We start from the raw sequence: 20,504 nt of genomic DNA on the forward strand, positions 1-20,504 counted from the left end.
GCTCTGACATTTGCACCCTCCACGAATTCAGAAAGGGTAAGTCACCTGGGGAGAGAGACGGGACTGGGAACCATGCCTCACCTCTCCCCAGAATGCTACCAGGGGCTCTTGCGTGGCCCTAGCCCCTTGCCAGGGGGTTCGGACAAAAGCATGGTGAGCCCCTGGGTTCCTTTAATGGAAAACCCTTGCAGCAGCAGCATTTTGGAGGGACAGGCACAGCCAAATCCATACCCCTCCACCAACCAATTCCCAAACCAATGCCTAACCGCAGCCTTACAAGTTGTGTCAATTTGCTACGCAGTAAGCAAAAACCAAATGGCACCAGTCAATCAGCCAAATGGACAAAATTCCTACCAGGCCCCTGCCCCAAAGCAGACGACCCCATGACAAGCATAGCAAGGTCAAGCAAACAGCCTAAAATAAGGGAAGGGAGGGCGGGTGATCCGAAGCACGCAGCGAAAGAGAAAGCTCGTCACTATTTAACAAACAGGGCTGTCAATCAATAAATGGCAACATATAAATCTCCCCAGTAACAGCCCGCCCCTGCTTAAAGATGGCCAAACTCTTTTGCCCAGCAACAGTGAGGTGTCTTGTCAGCCCCCACCACAACACATGCTCTCCATGAGGGAGAACACACTTTATCTGTGTAGGGGCTCTACATGTTTTAATCAACATACCTTTATCAGTCCGCTCCACCACCACAACAAATATTTATTTCACTCTTCTGGAATATATGGAAATGGCTATTATATCTGCATATTTAAATTATGTTTCAGGATTGTCTACCAGCCATGGTTCAAATGCAAACCATAGTTATTAAGCATTCCACTTCGACCCAACCAAGCATAGCTACAGCCATTCTACCACTTGTCCAACTGCTTCACTAGCAAGGTGACAGGCAGGTCTTGTTGGCCTCTTCCTCTACTCACCATTCTGGGATGGGTGTTTAGCACACTGCACTTTTGTAACCCGAGCCCAGAGCTAAGGCAACAAATCATGGCTATCATAGATGGGGCTGAGTCATGGACAGCAGTCTTTAGGTAAGCCAGGAAACAGAAGCCATGGAACATGTGAGGAGTAAGAACCAAACTGCAAGTCAGGACAAAAGGATAGACCACAAACATGGTCAAAAATAATCTAAAATTCAGGACCGGGAAATAACCAAGATGTAGGAACACACCACAGCTCAGGGACAGGGCTGGCTCAAGACACTTTGTTGCCTGAGGCAAAGGACAAGATGGTGCCCTTCCCCAAAGCACATTCAGAAGCAATTGGACTGGAATGTTACTCCAGTAGTGGTGTGAGGGCAGTGTCTTCCACTGCAACTGAGGGCAGCAGGCTAGTGAGGGGGGGAGTATAGGGCAGGCCACATGGCACTCATAGCTCTGGTCACTTTCTCCACCTCAGCATTTGCCACCTGAGGCAGCTGTCTCCCTCTGCCTCATTGTAGGGCTGACTTTGCTTAGGGAGACCATGTTGCTCATGCAAGGCATGGAATAGGAAGCCTGCCCAGGAGGGTCTGAGTGTGTGGAGCCACTCAATGCCCTGAAGGCATTTCATTAAGAAATTGCCAGCTACAGTTTGGTGGATCACCACATGGAGGAGCTGAATAACAAATCCATCAGCTCCTGACAGCTTCTGAGTGTTAGGTGTTAATCATACAGATGAAGTGTGTGGTAGAGGTATAATATTGCCTGCTGCCTGTTGTTTGTCTACAGTTTCGTAACTTCTTATTTCAAAACTACACTTTACACCCAGCATTGTATGTATCAAGCACATGAACAGGAGACTACTTTCCATGTTTAGTTAGTACTATCTACACACACAAATAAAATTGAGTAGAAGTCCTCACCATTTGTCTTCCTAGAATAGCTGTTAATTCAAACTTGTCTGGCAATGATGTGTGGCTTACTGTGGTAAAGTCTGTTTCCAAAGGGAAAAGCTGCCATCTAGACAGAGATGAAAATAACTATATTAGCCACATCAGTTACTGAGAAATGCCAAGAATATTAATGTATTTTAGAAACTCATCTGCATAGCTGACAGAATTTATATATATGTTTTGATGTATTTAAAAGCTATGACTAAGCCACAATGTGGTTCTTGAATTTTTCTAAGAAAGAGAGAGACAGGGAGAATGGCATAAATGCTTCCCTCTCCCAAAAAGTATCAAAAATGCAATAAAATCACATTAAATAAGTGTCATCACCTTGAAAAAATGTTGTTTCCCATCAACTATCTGGTTTCAAGTGGGAACATGCAAGGGATTTGGGGAAACAGAATCAGTCATGTACCTTGAGATCTTTCTTGTGCTGTCGTACCCAGTAGCTACAAAAACCAGAAGATATTGAAGGATCTCTGACTCTTTGGATGTAGCACAGACCTCTCAGGGTCACCCGGTCTAAGTTGTCTTTTTTTATTTAGACCATTTGTGGACTGCTAGGTAGGACAGCACAAGAAAGATCTCAAGGTACATGAGGAATGGGCACTCTGTATTGTTTCATTTTCCAGTGAGTTCTCACATGAGCCAAATCCACTTGAATTAATTTTATTAAGCTTTATGTTCATTTGCAAACATTTTTACTGTTTTGATAACCTAAGGCAGACCTCGGCTAAAACAATTTACAATTCTTTGTTACTATTATTCCCAGAAGGCAAAATATGAAGAAGGGCATGTCAGGCAGAGAGGTTGTGAGAGATGGCCAAATCAGCTAATGAACTTCATTCTAAAGTACTGATTTGGCACCCAGATTTCCCTTAGTTCAATCATTATTCTATCCACAATATCACAGCAAGATTGTTAATAGATACCCAAGAGCTTATTGGGAAAGCCGCCCTTTGAACATTTACAGCATCCAAACAAGCTGTAAATCGCCACCTGATTGCTAAAGCTGATGATATTCACCGCACCCCATAAGCCAAGGCCACAATCCAATGCAGAATTAAGATCCTTTAAGCCTATTGCTTTCAATGGATTTAAGGCACAATTACTGTGATGTTTCATTGTGGTGTAACTCTGTCCAAGCAGCTTAAATGTAGCTCCTGGATGTTTGCATCAGCAAGAAACACCCCCGTACAATTTCCCCTTTAGGAAATTCATAGCTGCACTTGCTTTCAATTGAAGAGGGGAAAAAGAGGAATCAGCTCTTATACTGACAATGTTTGTTGTTCATTTTAATTAAATAATGTAAATGAAGCTGAAATGACCCATCTGCTAGTAAATATTGCATTTGAAAGGCACTGCCGCTATTACTGGACTAGAGAAAAGGATATATGACTGACAGACTGAAAATGATTACTACCATTCCATCATCTGTAAGGTGGATTGCTAAATTGGTCTATTCATACCACAGTGGCTGCCATTAGCACCTTCATTTTCTACATGCAAGTAATTAACCTTACTACAGTGCTCACAGTATGCACTGTACTAACTTTAGCATAAATGCAGCAGTTGTATTAATTACACAAAAGGAAAGGAGAGACAAAGATTTTGGCAACCCTGGCACGCTCAAGAATAGTAGTGCCAGACTCTGTTGCAACATATAACATAAATGCAAGCATCGATCAGTCTTCAATGCCAAAATCCTTATTGAGGTTTTTACATTAATATTCTTATCTATTGAACACTGATGATCAACATGGTGCTATAAATAATAGGACAACAACACTATTTATTTCATAGCTGTTAAGCATAATGGGCTTAGGTCTAAAGGCCTAGGGATGCCTTCTGTTATGGCATGTTTCACAAAGATAGGTGGTTTGTTGATGGCAATTTTGCTATCTTCCAGCTGACCTACAGTAACCGATCCTCTGTTTGCAGTGATATATCCTTGAAACCTCTCCACTTGCTTTGCAACGTGCATTACTATTCCACGCACAGCCCCTCAGAGCGGGGGAAAGCTTGGTTTTTTCCAGCAGAACATTATGTGAGTAAGCTGCAGCTATGAATTTTATTAACTTATTTTGGGGGTTGTTGTTAGGAACTGCATTAAATGGCAGTACTAATGCACAGATGAGCTCTGCAATGCTCCCATTCCAAAGCCGAGCAGATGGCCGTTTTGCTGTGTCGCGTGCTTTTCATGTTCTTCATTTCATGCAGTTTCCCTCACTTCTCCTGCAGAAGAGCCTAAAGCTTCCCAGAAACCTATTAAATAAGGACAGGATATGGTGGAAGGCAGATAGGGGGAAAGCTCAGATAATGTGCCACCTGTGCTTGGCCAGCCTCCTTATTACCACAGGTGGTTTTAAAGTTGGTTTTTAAAATGGTTTCAGGGACTGTGGTCCCTGAGGCCTCTGTCAGGGATAGACGAGAAGCTTGAACTTGATTTCAAAACTTGAATAAAGTCTGATGTCCAGAATAGTTTGGTAGATATATATATTCTCTCTCTCTCTCTCTCTCTCTCTCTCTCTCTCTCTCTCTGTGTGTGTGTGTGTGTGTGTGTGTGTGTAGCTTTCAATATTTATGCCTTTCTTCATTTTACTCTGCTTTTCACTGAGGACTCCCGACTGAGTTTTACAGAATGAAAATCACACAGAAACATGGCTGGATTAAGACCTTTAGAGGCCCTAAGCACTTGAGAGATGTTGGTGCCCCCATATGTATCTAATTCAAAATATAAGCAATAATAAACCATATTTTTTTGTTTTTCAAAATGGAACAAAACCTACGATAGGATGAAAAATAATGCTTGTTTTTGTATACCTTTGGCATACTTTTTGCTTGATAAACATGGAGCAGTTATTAGAAATATGCATCAACTTCTGAAATCAATCAAATCATCATTGTGTGCTTAGTGAATACCTTGAGGACATCGTCATGATGGAAGAGCAGCTCTGTATTTAAGAAGGAAGAATCTAACTGATTATTTCTGGGTTACTTGCATTTTATTGGTTTTAATTTGTAGGTAGAGCTAAATGAATCACAGCCCCCAGCAAACCCTCCCCTTCATTGTGAGTGAATGATACGTTTGTCTCAGATGAGGAGACTGTATTTCTTGCAGTTCTTTGTTGCTATTGTTATCCATGTCACAACAGATTTTCAAGCGTAGTCCACTCAGCCATTTTGTGAGGGGAAAGGAAAAGGAAAAATGTAATAGCTACTGTGCCATCACTGGAGAATAGACTTCTAAGGCTGCAATCCTCTTACCTACTTATCTGGGAGTGCATTTCATTGAACTCAGTGGGCTTTATTTCTGAGCGTAGGATTGCACTGTTCATCTCTTTGAGAGTTATCCATAGTAGGTCAAGGGAGAAAGGGAGGGAAGATGGTATTGTATATATTGGCAAGATGGCAGAGTTGATCCCTACATAATGTACTACCGTGCCTGTGCAGGTCATATGACATTATAAATACATATCCCTGTATTTCTATATAATATCTTTGCATTGTGCAATTATAACAGCAGTTTCAATACCATTTTGAAAAAACCAGCAAGGTTCATTTTGGAAATTACCCCAACTCTGCAATGACTTTGCATCCTTGAATGACAAGTAACTACATAACTACTTTTGGAGTGTAACTCTCCTTACTTATGTATATAAATTGCTTTCCATCTCCTTTCTTAGTATTGTTTGTAACTAGAACATATCGCTTTGAATCAAACACAGCAGTCTTTTGTACAGTCTGATCTTTTGTATAACACAGTGAACATCTCATGCTGGACATTGGATTGCCTGTTGTGAATCGAGGCCCCACTCTCTGCTTGTGATGAAATAAGACACGTGGACACAAGTAATTTAGGTTAACGGGCTAAAAAAAGACCACAACTTTATTGGTTACAGAATGTGAGTGGTATTGGCTTAGGCATTGGATCCAAACTGACTATACTTGACTGACTCCTACCTGCTCTGCAGGGAGTCACACAAGGGTTAACAACCTGTAGGGGGAGCTTGTGGATGCAAATCAACTGGAAGCTTTCACCGGAGGGTCGTGCCGTGGCCCTAGCCACCACCTGGACATCAGACAGGAACCACGACTGCCAGATTCCTTTAACGGAATACCCTTCAAGGGGAGGAGTAGGTGATGGCCACAACCTCCCCTCCAACACACAACACATTTTCCAATGCCTAACTGCCAAACCTTACAAAGTTCTGACGATTTGCTATGAAGTAGGCGAAAAACCAAGTGGCTGGTGCCAATCTGCCAAGTGGAAAAAAATCCTACCAGGCCCCTTGGACAACCAAGGAGATCAACCGAGATCCATAGCAAGGTCAGGTGTGGAATGCAAGACATAGAGGGAGGGAGGGAGGGAGGGAGGGAGGGAGGGAGGGAGATCCATCTGAGGAAGCGGGAGAAAACAGGAGGAGCTCGTGGACCGGCAGCTGTTTAAATGCAGCTAAACCATGCCCCCCCCCAGCCAGCCAGATTAGCTGGCTGGGGGACATGACGTGGGCCCAGGACTCCGTGATGCAGGGGGCCCAGCCACACCCCTCCTGTGAGCATGGGAAGCAATTCCCATTCACAATCCCTCCGCTCTGTGAAGAGGAGAGGCTTTGCCAATGTACGTTTATATGCAATCTCTTCTATATATGTCTTTCTGCGCCCTTTTATAAAGACAGTAGCATCAGCCAGCAACTTAGGGATTGTATTGTCACCAAGCAGCTTTCATTTTGAACGGTATCCAACCAAACTTTTGTCAATAGAAATGACAATTAAGGCATATCAAAAGAAGCTTAGAAGTTTGTGTGCAAGTGAGAGGCTATGTTATGTTAGTTGGCCGAAATGAGACAGTAGACAACTTGGCGTTTTTCCCCAAGGGTGACCACGGACAAGATGGGAAGCGAGGAGAAGGCCAGCAGAACAACAGGCGAGAGGTCTAAAGGGAAACAAGTCCCTGGGATGGTTCAGCCTGCAGGGCTAATGATCCTGCATAGCAGAAGATTTCATTGGGACAGTGCTAGGGCACTTCCCAACCTGTTTGTAAATGGTGGTACCCTGTCTTAGTAACACTTGTCATGTAAACATCCTGAATAGTAAGTTGCAATGGAAGACATAATGGGTGTGAAGCAGTCAGAACTATGGTTTGGTGACCTCCATGTTGGTAGGAAAGGAACGTTCTGAGCACGGCTACATCTTCCTGTTCTGTCGCACGCTGGCACCAGAGGGCTGCTGAGGTACAAAACACTCCAGTACTAACAGCATTTTGGAGAAGCAACACAGCATCCCAAATCTGAGGTAAGTCGTCTGTAGCACCTAACTTCTATAAAGACTCACACCTCTCTTCTATATATGGTCAGCTAGACTTTGTTTGTGTGTCATCACCCTTTCCTGTGTGAGCACAGTCATAGGTTCTTGGATTAGCTCTAGGTTTTTCCTTTTCTCTTGTAAGCACTGTGTTAAGCAGATTTGGGTTAATAAAGCTTTGGGGCTGCCACCTTGAGTCTCATCCTACAATGCTCCTGTTGCCTTGATTGCCCTGTTTCAGATTAAACCAGTGCAAGTGGTTCTCCAGGTTAAAAGAGCTATTTTTACCACTCTACTTTTAAAGTAAATATATGAATATAAATCTTTTTTTAAAAAATAAGAAACCCTGTATTGCAGAATGCCCTTTCCCCCATATATTTCCCCCAGAATGTCCTTTTCCACAGCAGTTGCTTTAGACAAGACTTACCTCCTTCCCCAGCCTTTCCTTAGCCCATAAGATCTGACCCTGTTGTATGTGTTTGAATCTTATAATCATTGTTTTATCTGTTCTATATACTTTTATATTGCTATTTTATAGGCTTTAGGGGTTTTTTACACACACACACACAGAGAGAGAGAGAGAGAGAGAGAGAGAGAGAGAGAGAGACACGTATACATATACAGGACTTAAAGACTTTTTAAATTTTAAGTGGTTTAAAAATGCTTTTAAATAAATAATATCCTATTCTTTCAGTTTTCTTGTTTTTCTTTTAATATTTTTTTATCAAGCTAAAAAAATGTATCAACCGGAACTCAGTAGGATGCACTATTATATGTGAAATAAGTTTTACCTGTATTGCTGAAATGACAAGTTCATTCTTGACTCTTCATGTAGAAAGCATAATGTGTCCCTGTTGAGCTTATTGCATTCAGAAAAGCCAATCACGTGTGAGCCTCATATTATTTTTTCCCTTTCACAACATTTACAAACTGATACATATCTCTCCAAGAGGATAAATGGTGTTTTTTCCCTAAGTCAAAGGAGGGAGGCAGTCTGCAGAGAATCAGATTGCATGAGCTCTGTTGAGTTATTCAAATACATACGAAGTTAATGAAGTCTGAACCACGGTGGGCTATGTTTTCGATAAATATTGCAGTGGCTTTTTGATCCTGATAACCCCCAAATGTTCAGCATGAGGGAGCTTTCATGGTCAGCTTCAATGATTTTGATATTTGACTTAATCTGTAGCCAGAGGTTGTTTGTTTAACTTATCTTGATGGCATGCCTCATACTGAAGGAGTAGCAGAAATTAAAAACAGTGCAAGAATATTGGAAATTTTATATCTTCAAATAATACTACATTCACTCCCCCATTTTGCTAATGATTGACTATAGCTGGTCGGTTTCCTCAGGTGTCTCAAACTGCAGGCATATCTGAAGTCAGATATGAATTCAAAGATTTTTACTTTCTTGTGATTATTCATGTAAAATTTATTAAATTTACTCATTCATTCACCAGAGTGGCTAGGGCAACCCAGTCAGAGGGGTGGGGTGCAAATATTAAAATTATCATAATCATCATTTCCAAAGTGTAGCTTTAATCTCAAGGTGAGAACCCTGAAAACTGAGGCAGGCTATTTTCCTGAGTATGAACTTAAGATGAACTAGATTGTTTGTAGAAGGCTGGTCTGGAATTGGTACAGGTTCCTTTGGACAGGATGAATTTGAACTACACCTAGTTTCTCTTTTTCAAATGAACTTTCAAAGCAATCCAACTTAGTTTTTGCTTCTCTCTCTGGTACTGGTGGTAGCCATGTTCCTATGTGGCAGGAACCAAGTAACTGCATTTCTGTAAATTGCAGAGGGATTATTTTGGTAGCAGAACCAAATCTGAAGGCAAACATCTGTATTGTTTTGTCATATGAAGAGGCACATAATGGTATAAAGAAACATGTTACTACACAGGAGACAGCCTGGGTGTGAGGGAGCTTCTTAGATGTTTAGAAACTCCTATTACTGCACTGATTAATGCTGCTTTAGTATGTTAGGATTTGTCACATTTCTGCAGAATATTTTGCTTGTCTAATTTTTGTCCTATGAATTGCTGTAATATTATTGAAGAGGTGTTATTGGGTGGCATCTAAGTCATAGTCCACGTAGATCTTTTGAAATCATGACCTTAACCAACTCTCACTATGACCCAGTTGGATGTCATTCATTATTTTGAAGGACACTGTTACACAACATCCTGCTTCTCAGCCCAGTATACCTAAAGGGGCGTCTCCACCCCCATCATTCTGCCCACACACTGAGGTCCAGCGCCGAGGGCCTTCTGGCGGTTCCCTCATTGTGAGAAGTGAGGTTACAGGGAACCAGGCACAGGGCCTTTTCGGTAGTGGTGCCTGCCCTGTGGAACGCCCTCCTATCAGATGTCAAAGAGAAAAACAACTATTTGATGTTTAGAAGACATCTGAAGACAGCCCTGTTTAGGGAAGATTTTAATGACTGATGTTTTAATGTATTTTTAATCTCTTGCTGGAAGCCGCCCAGAGTGGCTGGGGAAACCCAGCCAATTCAATTGGGCGGGGTGTAAGTAATAAATTATTATTATTATTATTATTATTATTATTATTATTATTATTATTTTCCTGGGCCTTTGGCTAATAAAAGAACCCATGGCCTTTTAAACTGTGGCAAGGGTATTGCTTTTGTTTGTTACTATATTTCTTTGTGTTTTTACATTGTAGACCAGCTTGTAATCCCCAGATGAATGGAGGTATAGAAATGTAATAAACAACAACAACAACTATTGTTGTCAATGTTGCCTCAAAAATAAAATACCTTCTAACCGTGCAAGCCTATACACCATCTACTCTGAAATAAATCTGATTGAGTTCAATAGGAGTAAAGAGGCATAGGATTGCAGCCTAAGTTAGTCATTTTACTAATGCTGGCTCCTTTTACAGTATGCAGAAGCCTTGTAAGTCTGAGACTATATAAAACAAAAAACCTCCATTACTCAATGAAAGAGCTACAAAATGCTTATTTGTAACAGCCAGGACACCCATCCCAGTTATGTATGAAATGCAGAGGAAGCCTTTTCATTCCGTTGATAGGCTTGTAATAAAGTGGGAAAGCGCTAATAACAGTGCTTTTGCCCTTCTGTTTTATTTTTATTTTCTCACCCAAGCTCTCAAAAGCACTTTGCAAACATTAATTAATTCTCACAACAGCCCTGTGAGGCGGGGAGCTATTAGGTGAAATAATCCCTTTTAGTGTGTTGCTTTTTGCCATTGGGGAAGGATGAAAAAGGAGGAGGGAGGGAAAGATTGGTCTAAAAAGCTCATTTCGTGCCAAAAAACATAGCCTAGGAATAATGTTGGCAAGATGGGAGTCTTGTCGCTGCGGGAAACAACTGCTACAAATACTAATGCATTAGGAGAACAATGAGTGCAGCCATAAATACAAGAACTGATAGAGATCGGGGAACAGGTTACCCTTACAAGCCGGGCTTCAGTATCTTGTACAATGTAGTTAGCTATGGGGAGGGTTTCGGGTATGTTGTTGTTGTTTTACTTTTCCGCCTCCTTTTTGCAGTTCTTTTTGTGTGTGAAATAATAAAAAAGCGAGAAGCAGAGCCTGTCCTTTAGGTAAGATTTCCAGTACTCTCATCACTCCTTAATAATAATAAAAATGACTTCACAAATGGCACTTAAGGCCTACTGGCAAGTAATTGAAAAGAAGCCCAAATTGCCACCTCTCAGGGTGTGTGTGTGGGGGGGGAGCAAAACATAGAGTTTAGGTTCTCTTGTTGCAACTGATGAAAAAAGGAGCTGTAACCAGGTTATTCTGTAGTCAAAGCAAACATGGAGGAGCACAACATCACAGGGGAATGGTAAGCAATCCAGAAAAGGGTGATTTTATTTTAATGAGTATGAATATTGCAAATGTCGAGACTGGAAAGGAAAAACTGGAAATTAGACCCTGATGGATTTTTAGTGGGGGCATGGGGAGGATGACCAGCACACACACACAAATACACACACGGGGTGGGGAATACAGAGCAAAACCAGGCAGAATTGGTTTGGAGACACAACAATACTCTAGTGCTGAGCATTAGTTATTGGACTTCTATTCTGTGTGCTAACAATATAAATGATTTCTCTTCTCCCCCCATCCCTTGATCACTAGCCTGAGTTGAGCTCAAAGGAGAATTTAGCATCTACGATGAGTTGATGAATCATCTGAAAGTCAAATTCTGTGTAGACAGTAGTCGTGCATCTTATTTATCATAGACATGGTAGGAAATTGAATATCTATGTCCACATATGATCAGGTTTCCATTTAGACTGAAACAAAAGATTTAAGAATGATAGCTTACACTTGACAAAGTCACCTCTGCCTGTCTTCATCACCTAGTGTTCGCATGTGACATTTAAAGTAAACAAACATTCCTGTTTCAATTCCACAGTTTACCTTCTGTAACAAACCAAAGGCCCCAACTCCCTGTTGTTCTTCGCATTTCCCATTCTCCACCCAAAGGCTATGATTTCTTAAGTCAGTGGTTCGCAATTAGCTAAGTAGAGCAGACCTCCTGTTTCTGAAAAGCCAAACCACGGACCCCTGTTGGTGGGGGCTTGCATGCACACCCCTGCTCTCATCCCCACTTTTAAACGTCACCAAACACAGCTAATACGGAGCAGAAATAAATTAACTGTGGGCACTGAGGGGCACAACGAAGATGAAAAGAGTTGCAACAGACCTGGAGTTCAGAGCTTTGGGATCCAGGGAGTGAACTACTTCTGCGGTTTATTGGCATGACACCCTCAGAGTTCCAAGACACCTGGGATTTGTGAAAGGGAGAAGCCTCTCTCATTGTAAATAGGAGTGGAAGTGGACTAGGCACTGCTTCTCAGACTCTGAGTCAGGGCAAACTCACCTGTAATTTGGGGTACTGGGCAGGGCAGGGTGTTGCTCACTTTGAAGCCCCAACTGGTATGCTTCATAAACAACATGATTAGCATCTGAAGGTGTTTTGGGCTGTCAATTGAAGATGTTTTCGTAATGCTAACTGGCACAAGGGTGGGTGGTAGGCTGATTTTTAATGAGATTGTGACTGGCAAAGAAAGGTTTAAAACCTCTTCTTCCTATGTGTTACGGTGCTGCTGATGACACCACCATCACCACCCGGACCCGGTATTTAATTTCAAAAAAAACCAAAACACCCCACAATGTGATTGCTAATCATGTCATTAAGATAACGTGCAGTTAAGCTCTTCATTAAATTTGGTTGCACATCTCCTTGCTGTTAGAAGTTAATAAAGTTTTGGCCCCAGTTCAATCCAGCAATGTGTGTTTTGACTTTTATTCTGGGTGTCAACGCAATTACTTCTGAGTAGATATTTATAGGATTGCGCTGCTAGGCTCCCCCCCCCCATCGCCACAATCTTAGTGTGTGATTCATAATTAAAGGTTAGGATATGCCTTCTTTCAACACTTGTGTGCATGTATATAATCCTTTGAGCCCGTCTCTTCGGAAGAGATCATTTAAATTGAAGTGCCTACCTACCAGGGAGACATAAATGAAAGCAGAATCATATTAAATATTAGGAGACCTGTATTGGCAGGTTGTTGAATCTTGGAAGCTGTTGCTAATAACAAGATAATTAGAAATAGGGGGGAAATGGGTTTTCTTCATTTTTCTTACTTCAAAAAACACCTGCAATGGGATTTTTGTCCACAAGAAAAGTAGAAATTACTTTCCCACTTCTGAAACCCCTGCATTTCATACATTCGCCTGGGACTTCTAATGTACTATTGGAATCAGCCATACATTTAACAAATGTATCTCCATCAAAGCATCTGTGGAATTTATTAATGGTGATTCTGAAGAAGAAAATGTTTTAAACAGTGAGATGGGGGGGGCACACTGGTGGAGTTAATCTGGTGAACCTGCTGTTGGGCCTACACTGTTGACCAGACCCACACCCCATACCATCCCAGTAAATGGCAATGGGGCTACTGCTGGAGCAGGAGAGGACTTCCTCAACTGCCCTGCCCTGCTTAGTCCTGTGATTTAGGCTCACGGTTCCCAGAGATCATGGAGCAATATGCTTTACCAGAAATGCCCTGGAATATTCAGTGTGAGGTAGGTCCAATGTCTTACTGGGTCATTTAGTGTGGAGCAGCCTTTTCCAGCCTGCTGCTGTGCAGATGTTTTGGACTAAAGTTTCCATAAACTCTATCATGGTCAATGGTCGGGGATTACAGGAGTTGTAAAGTACAAAACATCTGGAGGTTACGAGGTTGGAGAAGGCTGGTATAGTATAACACATTGAGATCTCTTCTATCCTCATATGTAATTCCTTGAAGATTCTCCTTGGGATTATTTTTTCTTAATATATGAGACTAGATGAAACGTTTCCTCCTCCTTATGGTGCTGGAGGAGACTCTTGAGAGTCCCATGGACTGCAAGAAGATCAAACTTATCCATTCTTAAGGAAATCAGCCCTGAATGCTCACTGGAAGGACAGATCCTGAAGCTGAGGCTCCAATACCTTGGCCACCTCATGAGAAGAGAAGACTCCCACGAAAAGACCCTGATGTTGGGAAAGATTGAGGGCACAAGGAGAAGGGGACGACAGAGGACGAGATGGTTGGACAGCGTTCTCGAAGCTACTAAAATGATTTTGACCAAGCAGCGGGAGGCAGTGGAAGACAGGAGTGCTTGGCATGCTCTGGTCCATGGGGCCATGAAGAGTCAGACACGACTAAACGACTAAACAACAGCAACATATGAAAAGTATCCACATGGTGTATGGTGATCACTTATCCATGATAAGTGATTGGATTACGTTAAAGGTCTCTCACCCTATCTTGAGCACTGGCTATATATCAAGTTAATTTTACCACTTTCTGGTGATATCTTCAGCACTGGGTCACTTTCTTGACATAGAATTATTGAGTACAAAATTCATGAAATTAGCCCCATGCAGTTCCCATTGGTTAATCCAGGGCTACCTCCATGACATAAGATTAAAGCTACCATTCCATGAATCCTGGTTCTATTAAAGTCAGCAGCAAAGCTCCCAGTGATTTCAATAGAACAGCATTACATCCTTATTCAAAGGCGGTGATTGAAGCCCTTAGGCATTTTGAGAAGTACGTTTTCATTTACAAACTCTGCCCTTAGCAGCCTATTCAAATGAAACAAATTTCTCTCTTTGCAATATTGTTTCTGCCCACAGATTTCTCCTTCTCCCCTCTACTTCCTTTTTTTTCTGAACTAACTACTAATCAAAATATGCCCCAGTGCTACATTAACTGAAGCTTGGGTCAGTCTGGATATTTCTACGCGGTTACACAAGTTCCTCTAAAGCAGTAAAGACTTTCAAAACAGTGGAAATATTTTAACCAAGACCACAGTGGTGTGTCTAACAAAAGTAGCAAAGATCAAAGAATTGTGCTGTAGACTATGATAAGAAAGGTATTCTGTTTACTGATAATGCAGATATGCATCACAGTTCGGTTATTTTCCTAACTGGGACCTATAGGCTATGTCATTGTCTCCACCTGAACTCATTTAAAAAGCAAACTACTTCCCCCCCCCCCCACTTCTGCAAGGACTTTCTCCCCCCTCGAAACGCTAAAAGATAATACTTCAGAGGATTTTCTTCTTCTTTTTATCCACCAAACCCAGACTTTTATCTTTCCAGTAACACTTTTTTTTTCTTTTTCTTTTTTTGCATTTGCAAACACCTGATTCTAATTCTGGAACCTGGTCATCACAATTACCCCACTCACCTGATATTTTAACTCTATGCTTTTTAATATATCTGATAAATATGCATCGGAGTGGCTGAGCATGAACACAAAGGATTTTGTTTCCTCCATTCCAAGGGTTCCCTTGAGGACACAGAGGCTCTAGTTTGTAAACATAGATTTCCTGTTAATTTCAGCTGGGTTGGGGATCTTTGTGGACACAGGTCTATTTTAATGTAGCTGCCACCTTTACTGATGAGAATGGTGAAGCTCTCTTGTGCAGAGCCTCCATGTTCAAACCAGTCAAAGCATATTTTAGAGATGCCAGCTGCTGGAAACAACAGGAGGGGAAAATGCTCTTGCACTCAAGTCTTGCTTTCAGGTTTCCCAAAGGCACCTGGTTTGGCCACTGTGAGACAGGATGATGGACTAGGTGTGGCCTCATCCAGCAGGCCCTTCTTACATTATTTTGATCACATCCAGAATTCTAAATTAGGGCACTGTAATCTGCTCTTCTTAAGAAGGAATAGTAGCCAATTGATAGGTGAGGGAGTGGACAGACTAGTTCATTCTCATCTTCATTCACTCACTTTTTGGTAGCTGAAAAGGGTTCAGGTGTTGAGCGATGCACATGCATGTATCCATCTGTATGGAAAAGATGTGGTAGGGAGATATCATGGACTGGTTGGATGCAGAAGAATGGTCCATTAATATACTGTATTAATCTAATGTATGCTTTTTGCAAAAGTTGTATTTTGCTGGATGTTGGATATTTGGGCTATGATATGTGTAGTAAAGATAAACATGAGGCCATTCAGAAGAGGAATAAGAATATAGGCACTGACCATTGGAATTCTTGCCCAAGGACCCCAGCAATTTCCGAGCCCTCAGCAGCCACTGCGTATGTCTGCTAATTTTTGCTATCTAATTAAAATATTCACATGAATGTTCAGTCATATTTGGATGAGTCTTTGGAATAAACACCTCCTTAGCCATGAAGCTCATTAGGTGGCCTTGGGGAAAGGGTGAGAGTGGGTGTTGTGCAGTGGCTTGAGTGATGAATTCGGATCAGAGAGTTCCTGGTTCAAGCCCCCACCCAGCTATGAAGTTGATTTGAGTGAGCTTAGGCCAGTCACATGGTCTCAGCTCAACCTAGTTCATAGGGCTATTGTGGAAATAAAATGAAGAATGGAATCTTATAATGCTCCCTGAGTTCCGTAGAGAAAGGATGGGATTTTTTTTTTTAAAGGAGATAAACAGACAAGCTTAGTATAAAGGACAAGAAGGTACTTCCGAACTCTCAAATAGCAAATTTGTTTCAGCAGTCACATTGGAATTGCATGCTCTGTTCTTTTGGTGTCCTGTTCTCTCCTCCATCTGCTGAAATGGATTGTTGCCTACTCCACAAGTTTGCTAAGCCAACTTATTCTGGCACAAATGCTAGACAATGGCAGTATATGAAACACAGCAAGTTCTGTGGCTTCTTCAGATAACCCTTTCTGGGAGGACGCCTTGGCACCATGTACCTCTTCAAACTACTAAACTCCTGCTGATATGTGTAGGCCAATCACAAGCATGTGGGTGGATGTGTGAGGAGAGAAAACTTGAAAAACATGCACATATTTCACAATGTCCCAACCATTTCCTATATTAATAACATTCCCTATATACAAGCAATTTAAGCAATTTCCTACATAACAACAATTCAGATCCAAAGCATTGGGATGAAAAATGTCCACATAAAAGGCTTGTTGGAAAAGGAACATCTTAAATAAGCACTGGAGACACAATAGAGAGGGAGCCAGTGTAATATGTAATGAGAGGAGGCCAGGAGGCACCAAGCTAAAGCTTTGATTCTTACATCATTTGGAAATTATCTGTAGAGGCCCCCCTCCTGCATTTCACAGTGGTTGGTTGGGCACGTAAGGCATGCGGCAATCTTTAATGTATCCTGGTCTCAAGCTTCATAGGGCTTTCTACACACCAGTACCAGCACCTGAAACTTAGCTTCATAGCTAACTGGCAGCCAATGCAATTCCTTCTACAGCAGTGTAACATGATGGTGAAAAGTCTGCTTCAGTAAGTGGTGAAACACCGACATTTTGAGCCAGCTGAACCTTCTTGAGTCAGGCCGACAAAGCGTACATTGCAGTAGTCGAATCTGGAAGTTACTAGTGCATTAGTGGTTTGGCTATCCCACCTGAAGTTCCTAGCCACTGACAACACCAGGGCCTCTTGATCTAGTGATAGATCTAAGAACACACTCAGATTACAAATACGCTCCATCAGGGAGAGGAGGACTACATCCAAAGCTAACAATTGACCAATTATTTGAACCTAGGAACTGCTTGCCCACAGCACCTCATTTACTTGACCTTCATCCATCCCATATTTAGCTGGGATAGCTCAGTGAGTAGAGTATGAGACTCTTAAGCTCAGGGTCATGAGCCCCACCTTGGACAAAAGATTCCTGCATTACAGGGAGTTGGACTAGAGGACTCTCGTGGTTCCTTCCACTTCTACAATTCTATGATACTAATGACACCTTGCCCCCAGATCTCCTAATGACTTTTCCCCATGGCTTCACGTCGATGGTAAATAGCATATGGGAGCAAGATGGTAGCTTGCAGCACACAGCAACATGCCCTTGCCGCAGGATATTTTAGGTTGTTATATGAAAATATTTATTTGGCATTGCATACAAAAGCTAACTGCTGCTTCTCTTCCACATCTACAGTATCTCCCATCCATAGTCCCTTCCAGTCACTTGGGGCATGCATTCAGTCAGAACATGTAGGGAGCTGGCAGATTCCTCCCACACTCTCAAGGCTTTCAGATAATCTTTCCTACCCTAACAGTAGATGTATTTACTATTAGGCCAACCAGTCTAGTGTGCAGAGTCTAGTGTGTGTTCTCTAGAAATCTTCATTAGGGTAAACAAAGCAAAGAAGCAGGGGAGAAACATTTCTTGATGAATACTTCTGGAAAGCATGAAAGCTTTCAGATTCTTTTGTGAGGTTTTAGTTTGCCTAATAAAGGTATTGCCCTATTGTGGTTTTTTCTTTCTTTCTTATGAGCTAGCATGCCTTCCCTTTTCTTTTTTAAAACATGCACCCACTTTCTCTTAGTTATCTTTAATAATTTCTCCTGTTGCCTTTGCTAATTGTGTCTGTGTGTATTTAAACATTTGCTCTTCACCCTTAATCCTGCCATGAGTTTACAACAATACTGAAGCAGAGGTTTATTTTCATACCATTTGCCCTCGCTTCATTATGATTATATGAAGGAAACTCTTTGTTCCTCTGTGAACTTTAAAAAGCTTTAGCTTATGGCACACCCAGTGACTTGGCAATGGGGACACACACACTGAATAGTAAGAGAAGCAGGAAGGTGGCTTGGATTTCAGTGTGCAGAAATCCACAAAATTTATCTGAATAAGAAAAGTTGAAAGGAAAATAAGTATTTCATTGTTACCACAGTTTCAATTGGTTTTGTATATTTGGAAACAAAATTGGAAGCAACATGTGTAAGCGGATGTATTTGTATTTAATAGTCACAATCCACTGGAATTTGGCTTCCCTCTCCCTCTTCTACCAAATGCTATCAATCAATTAGTTATGATTGCTCCCCAATTTAGCAAACTAACACCAGTACAAAGAAACAAAAGTGAAGGAAACATGTTTTTAAGGTTTTCCAATACACAAAGGAAATGGGAAAAGAAACCCTCTTATCTATAAAACTAACAACATGTTTGTCATTCTGGTAAGGCAGGTGTGATTTGGAGAGGGAAACAGTATATTGCAGGGCTTCCAAAAAGTTTCTCTCTGCAGGCTGTGCAATCCTGCCCATCTGATATCTGTTACTAGAGCTGGGCCAGCCTGCATCTTGGATGATGAGTGTGGCTTCCTTCACTGCAATGTTAGCCTCATGTGAAAAGCTGCCTAGGAGGGCTCAGTGCATCTCCCACCCCCTTGCTCTTCTCCTTCATTGGCCTCATATTTTTATCATGCCAGTCTTCACTCTTGTGACACTCCACAACTCCCTTCCTCTTCCATTCAGTGGCCACATCCACTCCATCACCACCTGTTCATCATGCCCTGGTTTAAATAAAATCTGCCCCTGCCTCTTGCCCTGCCTCTGACAATGGTCTTAGGAGGATGAGAGGGGACGTCCCACCTCCCATCGACTATAGAGGTCATTGCCATGGTCAAGGCCTCCCCATGCATGTCTTTGAAGACCCAGGCCTCCCCAGCCACATTCTGTGTAGTGTAACTGGGTTCCTGCCAGCCACTTCTCTTCTCCCTTAAGGCATGAAGCAACACCATCTCCCCCTACTGAAAATATTCCCTAAAGTTAGCTACCTCAGTGTGGATCCCATGTTTTGAAAGTTTCACCCACTGAGTTATGTCTGGACTGTTGTTCCCAGTATGCTACAGTGTGACAAATACACTCCAGTGCTCCACAAACACCTTGCTCTCAGAAGAAATTCAACTATTTGCCCTGTAGACTATGACTAGTCTTCCAAGACTACATACAGAATATATAATGTAGTCAAGTTTGGAGATTACAAATGCATGAATTCCAGTTTGCAGGCCTGAATCTGTAAGTTAACTGACCAAGGTCACAGAGGATGTGTACATCTCACCACAAAATTGAACTGGAATCCCCTGAGACCCATGAGGTAGCCACACACCATCTTTCCTTCCTCTTGATATAGTCTCACCTTCAATTTTCATAATGCCTTCCACATCCCTGTTTCTTTTTAATTTCCTTTTGGCAAAGATAACCTCTTTGTAGATCCATTTTTATATAATGAATCAGCTTATTTTTTATATTTGAAATAGCTTAAATTCAACTGTCAAAACACAGCATACAGTTCTAAGAATTAATCTCTCTTGTTCCCAAGCCACCGTTCACCTTCTGAATACCTTATAATTACATCAACAGTGAACTCCGGAAAAAGCGGTACTCTAATGATTGAGTGAGGAACAAAAAAAAAAGGGGAAATCTCTGTGCAAATTGTTAAATATTGCATTTCCTCTCAAGATTCTAACCTTCAGAGATTAGAGTATACATTTGAAAAGAGAGTGAGAAATTATTTTAAAGTCTTATTTATCTAACTCATGGAACAGCAGCTATGCTTAAAATTCCTCCAGCAATATGGATGTTTTTGCTGAAGTGTCTAATGGAAGCAATGGTGTTTGGATTTCAGTAGGTGTGATCACATGAAAACAAACCAATTCTCAGTGCCCAGAAATTTGGGGCACCTTTTCTCCATGTAGTAGTTTTTGCACGTAAAAATAAAGAATTTTGTTTTGAAAGCAAGAGCCAGGAGCCAAAACACTACTGAAATGAATGCTTGCATAGCCTCAGTAAATTCTTTAATTTTTTTCTGTGAAGATCCAGGTCTGGCTTAAATGTAACACTAAAATATGTAGATTCATTTACTGGTAGACTATAGTTTAGAGCAGAGATGGTGAATCTATTCTTTCTAGCATAGGGACACCCATGAGCAAACTTGGTGGATCAAGGAAATTCTGTGGACATAGTGTATATTGATTTCAGTAAGGCTTTTGACAAAGTCCCCCATGATATTCTCACGAGGAAGCTGGGATAATG

This window comes from Podarcis cretensis (assembly GCF_951804945.1).
Source record: "Podarcis cretensis genome assembly, chromosome: 6".
NCBI lineage: Eukaryota > Metazoa > Chordata > Lepidosauria > Squamata > Lacertidae > Podarcis > Podarcis cretensis.